Source organism: Mandrillus leucophaeus, unplaced genomic scaffold, assembly GCF_000951045.1.
Source record: "Mandrillus leucophaeus isolate KB7577 unplaced genomic scaffold, Mleu.le_1.0 Scaffold1669, whole genome shotgun sequence".
Lineage (NCBI taxonomy): Eukaryota > Metazoa > Chordata > Mammalia > Primates > Cercopithecidae > Mandrillus > Mandrillus leucophaeus.
The window spans coordinates 129846-135963 of NW_012101664.1; positions in this window are offsets into that span (position 1 = coordinate 129846).

Consider the following 6118-nt stretch of genomic DNA (forward strand, 5'->3'; position numbering starts at 1 on the left):
AAAAAAATCTATTATTCTTTTTCTTCCTCTGTTTTTTAAATAATGTTGGGGCTACGTTATACTCAAAGCTCATGCTATAGGATAGCCCTTTAACAGTTTTCAAAAAAACAGCAAACAAAACAATGTTATTTTGAAATTTTATTTTATTCTTTTTTTTAGAATGCAAGCTTCTTAAGAGCAGGGACATTTTCTATATGTTCTATAATGTCTAGTATATTGTAAGTGCTCAATGTTGATGATGAGAGGCAATGCATCTTAATGACAAGGGTGAAAAACTAAAATCTCCCCCTAAAGGAAAACCAATTGTGTCTTCATATTCTAATAGTAAGAAGAAAACTAAATTTAAATATATACTGCTGGATTCCTTTCAGGATAGAATAGTTTCTATCTTCTCTAGGCTTCCCCACCCAAATAAAAAATATGGATATACAAAACATAAAACAACTCTGAAGGATGAGAAGGATGGAAAGAAGAGGGTGGTCTGCTTAGGGATCTTGAAATATTAGAAACTTGATGTGTTCCGTGTGTTTTCTTTCTGCTTTCCATATGTTGGACAGGGCACTGGAGAAATCAACTCAGAATTACTAACAGGCATAGGAAAAAAAAAGTGGTGTTAAGGGGTCGCAATGAAGAAATTGAACTTCCACTCCCTGCTTGGTCCTGGGAGAGGGTACTTTAATTCCCTCACTTGTGTGGTGTTAGTGGAACCAAGCAGGAAGTTGGGCTTCCATCTCTACCTAGCAGCAAAATAAAGCAGAATGAGCAGTAAATGGCAAAGCTAGTCAGCACTTTGCTTTCCCCACTGTTGTGCTGCAGGTCCCAGCAGAAAGTTGAGATTCCACTGCCATGAGACAGCAATGGGGTACTACTAGGAAGAACACATCTCTTCCAACCCCTGGTGTCAGTAGGAACCGTTAAGGAGCTAAACTGCCACCTCCACCCAAAAACAACAGGTGGTGTGAGTTAGAACCTTTCCATTATGAAAGATGGTTTCAGTGGATCCCAGAAAGGAGCTGAACTTACACCCTCTCCAAAAGCAACAGGGGCACACTGTTTTCAGCAATGGCATAGTGGAAGGCACTTCTTCCTATTCTGAAGCAATAGGTGGTGTGAGTTGGTATTACTGGGCACTCCACTTTCCCCATAAATATCAGCACAGCCCAAGGTGGAGCAGATCATTCATCCTGACCTAATGTAATGAGGTGTCAAAGAGGCAACAATGGGGCAGGCTCAAACAGTGTTAGTTGGAGCTCTGTTTTGCAAGGGTGGTGTCAACAGGGCCTAGTAGGAAGCTCCACTTCCACTCTCACCTAGCACAAATGAGGGGATGTTATTTGGTGCTACTTAGCACTTTCCTTTTCACAAGCCTCGTGTTGGTAGGGACCAGATACAATTCAAAATCATCATCCCACATGGTTGTGGTGTGAGGCCTGCAAAATGATGCAGTTCAGCACTCTGCTTTCCCCTCCATTGATATTAGTGGAGCCAGGAAGAAGCTGATCTTATACTTTCAAATAGCAGCATCAAGGCAGAAGGAGGTGGTATTAGGTAGTTCTAGTAGGGACTAAGTCTTCGATTCCACTAAGGTCAACAAGGACAAGTGAGGATATAAACCCCAGTAAGCAGCAACGAAAGAAACAAGTTGGTGAAATGCACTGCTAATCAATCCCGTGTTTTCTCCTCTGATGTCAGTGTTGCCTAACAAAGAGCCAAATGTTCATGCCCATGAATCAACAATGAGATTCAACATCAAATTTCAGCTCTAGCATAACAATAATTAATGAAACTGTATTATACCTAATTTACCAATTGGATATTGTCAGATAGGGTTGTTCTTTTTTTAAAAGGACCAAGTATATGATTACTACAAGAAAATCACTTCAAATGTAATTATTTAGACAGGCTGAAAGCAAAAAGAAAAAAATATATGTAGCATATAAACACTAATTTTAAAAGAGAACAGGAATGACTATATTAATATCAGGTAAAGTAAAATTTAAAGCAAAGAAAATTACTAGGAACAAATAACATCATTACATTATAATATAAATTCAGAAAGAAAATGTAGCTATTTAACTGTCTCTGTACAAAACAAGAAAGCTTCAAATTACATGACGCAAATACTAAGAGCACTATAGGGAAAAAATTATATTTATAATTGGGGACATTGAGAAATATTTCTCAGCAATTGACAGAAATAAGAAAATTATGCAATGATATAGAAAACTTATCATCATCAACCAATAGAATCTAAGTGTACATTAATAGAACACTATGTAACAACAACAGAATATACATCACATTCTATTCAAACTTCCATGAAGTAATCACTTATATAGACTACACTCTGGGCCACAAAAACAAACAAATGTAAAAGAATTGAATGTATACATATTCTGTTCTCAGATTATAATAGAATCAATCTATAAATAAATAACATAAACAAAGAAGAATAATCTCCAAAGGTTTTGAAATTAAACACCACACTTCTAAATAATTAATGGGTAAAAAAGAATTCTCAAAAAATTATGTAGAATTGAACGAAAGAGAAAATACAACACATCAAATTGTATGCAATAAAGCTAAAGCAATATTGAAGGTAAATTTATGGTAGTTTACCTGATATTAATATAGCCACTCCTGTTCTATTTCAAATTAGGGTTTGCATGTGATACATGTTTTTTCCTTTTGCTTTCAGCCTATCTACATAATTGTGTTATAAGTAATTTTTTCTAGTAGCAAGAATATACTGTGTCTTTTTCAAAGGTCTGGTCTTCTTGCATTAGAAAATAGGAATGATCTCAAATTAAAAATTTAAGCTCTCATATCAAGACACTACAAAAATAAGAAAAAATAAATTTGATGCAAGCAGAAGAAAGCAAATAAGAATAAGAAAAATATCTTAATGCATCTAAAACCAAAAACAATAAAGAAAATCAAAGTAACAGAATGATGGCTTTTGTAAAGATTGACAAATTAATAAACTTCTCATGAGACTGACAAAGATATAAAGAGAAAAGATAAAATATAGCAATATCATAAATGGAACAGATCATATAACTAAAGATCCTAAAGCATTTTACATCAGTGGTCCAAAATCTTTTTGGCACCAGAGACGAGTTTTGTGGAAGACAGTTTTTCCATGGACTGGGGGAAAGTTGGAAAGGGGGTGGTTTCAGGCAGAAACTGTTCCACTTCAGATCACCAGGCATTAGTTAGATTCTCATAAGGAGCGCACAACCTAGAGCCTTTGCATGCACAGTTCACAATAGGGTTTGCTCTCCTATGGGACTCTAAAGCTGCCACTGATCTGATAGGAGGCAGGTGGTAATTCTCACTCGATCGCGGCTCATTTCCAGCTATGTGGCCCGGTTCCTAACAGGTCATGGGTTGGTACTGGTCTGCAGCCCAGGGTTTGGGAACTCCTGCTTTAAATGATAAATACAGAGTACCGTGAACAATTTTACACACATAAATTAGGCAACACAGAAGAAATGTGCCAATTTTCCAAAAGCTCAAACTACCCAATCTCACCCAAAATAGAAAATCATACAATTTTCAGTCACTTAGAGCAATGGAACAGAATAGAGAACCCAAAAATAAAGCCGAATACTTACAGCCAACTGATCTTTGACAAAGCATTCAAAACTGTAACTTGGGGAAAGGACACCCTATTCAATAAATGGTGTTGGGAAAACTGACAAGCCACATGTAGAAGAATGAAACTGCATCCCCATCCCTCATCTTATGCAAAAATCAACTCGTGATGGATCAAAGACTTAAATCTAAGAAAGATCTGAAACTGTAGAAATTCTAGAAGATAACACTAGAAATACTTTTCTGGAGATATGGCTTTGGCAAAGAATTCATAGCTAAGACACAGCAGTAATTTCAATAGAAAGAAGTAAGTAAATGAAACCTAATTAAACTAAAAACCTTCTGCACAGCAAAAGAAATAATTTGCAGAGTAAACAGACAACCCACAGAGTGGGAGAAAATATTTGTAAACTATGCGTCCAACAAAGGGCTAGTATATAGAACCTACAAGGAACTCAAACAAATTATCAAGAAAAAAATTCCCAACAAAAAGTGGTAAAAAAAACCATAAATAAGTGTTTCTCAATAGAAGATACGCACACAACCACAAGACATATGAAAAAATGTTCAACATCACTAATCATCAGGGAAATGCAAATTAAAACCACAATGAGACACTCCTGCAAGAATAGCCATAACTAAAAATTCAAGACAATAGATGTTGATCTGGTAAAAAGGGAGCACTCCTGGCAGGAATGCAAGTTAGTACAACCACTCTGGAAAACTGTATGGAGATTCCTTTAAGAACTAAAAGTAGATCTATCATTTGATCCAGCAATCCCTGTGGGTCTTTACTCCAATGAAAAGAAGTCATTATATGAAAAATACACATGCATATGTGTGTTTATAGCAGCATAAATCACAGTTGTGAGGATAGAGAACCAACCTAAGTGCCCATTAACCAACAAGTGGATAAAAATAAATATGCTATATATACACCATGGAATACTGCTCAGTCATAAAAAAGAAACAAAATGATGCTTTTTGCCACAAACTTGGAAGGGGCTGGAGGCCGTTATTCTAAGAAAAGCATCTCAGGAATATACATACTGGATGTTCTCACTTGAAGTGGGAGCTTAGCTATGAGGACACGAAAATATATAGAGTGATATAATGGACTTTGGGGACTCATGGGGGGAGATTGGGAAAGGGATGATAGATAAAAGATGACATATTGGGTAGAGTGTATATTGCTTGGGTTAGAGGTGCGCTAAAATCGCAGAATTCACCACTAAATAACTCATCCATGTAACCAAAAACCACATGTACCTCCAAAACTATTGAAATAAATTACAAATCATTTTATCTATAAGCGATAACTTTAAAAATCACTAGGTCTTGATTGAAAAGCATTTAAAGAATTAATGCAGGGAAGGAGGGCAAGATGACTAACTAGAAAGCCAGGTGGAACAGCTTCCACCAAGAGACCAAGATGACTGCCATGCTCCTAACAGACCTTCAGAGGAAAAGCACCAACTGTGGACAGAGTGAAGAAGGAAGCTGGACTGAAGGGGGAGAAATCTGTGAACTTTACAAGGGGCAACAGTGCACCTGGACTTGTTCCTGGCCCCCGACAGCTTTGGGGAAATGGGTGGGTTGAACTGACAAGGGATAACCCACTCTCACCACAGGCCTCTGGAACCCCAAAAGAAGGAGACCCCTCAAACACCATGGACAATTGAGTTGGCAAGGAAAGCTGCTTAGAAAAGTGGTAGAGGCAGCAAGTCAGCAGATGTGGAGCTCAGGTTTGTTGCAGGAACATCTGTAGCAAAGCACAGCCAGAGATGACTATCCTCCTAGGCTTGACTTGCTCCCCTAGAAGACTTTAGCCCTAAGGGTACTGTTGGTCATGAGCTCTGCAGGGCAGTCCTCCACAACAGACAGGGCTGATCCAACCTGAGCACCCCTTGGTTGGGTGGCTGGCCTCTCTCGGGGTTGTAGCATGGCCACACCTTTTTGCAGGACAGCCTCAGGTGCCCTGGGGACAGACACACCACAGGATCTGCACTGTCAGACCATGACTGACTGGCAGAAAGTCCCAGCATGGCAAACTCTATGGCCACACACTCCCTCCACATACTGCAGCTTCCCCTTGGGACCACAACAACTCTTCACATCACTTTACTCGTGCATGTCTGTGTGGGCAATTTTGCTTTCCTTGTCCCGCCAGCAGGTGGAAGTACAGTTCACCTCCCAGCCCCATGTCAACCGCCATTGCAGATGGAGACTTGGTAGGCACAAAGAAAGCTAGCCCCACCCTTGCCAGCACCTCACCCTTGCATTAACACTGCGTAGAGAACCGTGGATCTTACCCCTTCTTGAGTTACCATTCCTGCTTCTGGGGCACAGAGAAGGAATCCAGACCAGCACCCGCCAGTGCCTCAATCCTGAACCAATACCACCTCCAGCGTGATCACACACACAATCACCAGCAAGGGACCCTCATCTTTCACTGTGGTGAACAGGGAGGCAGGCACCCCAGGACCTGCTAGAACTCTGCCATAGCTGCCGCTACTGCTGT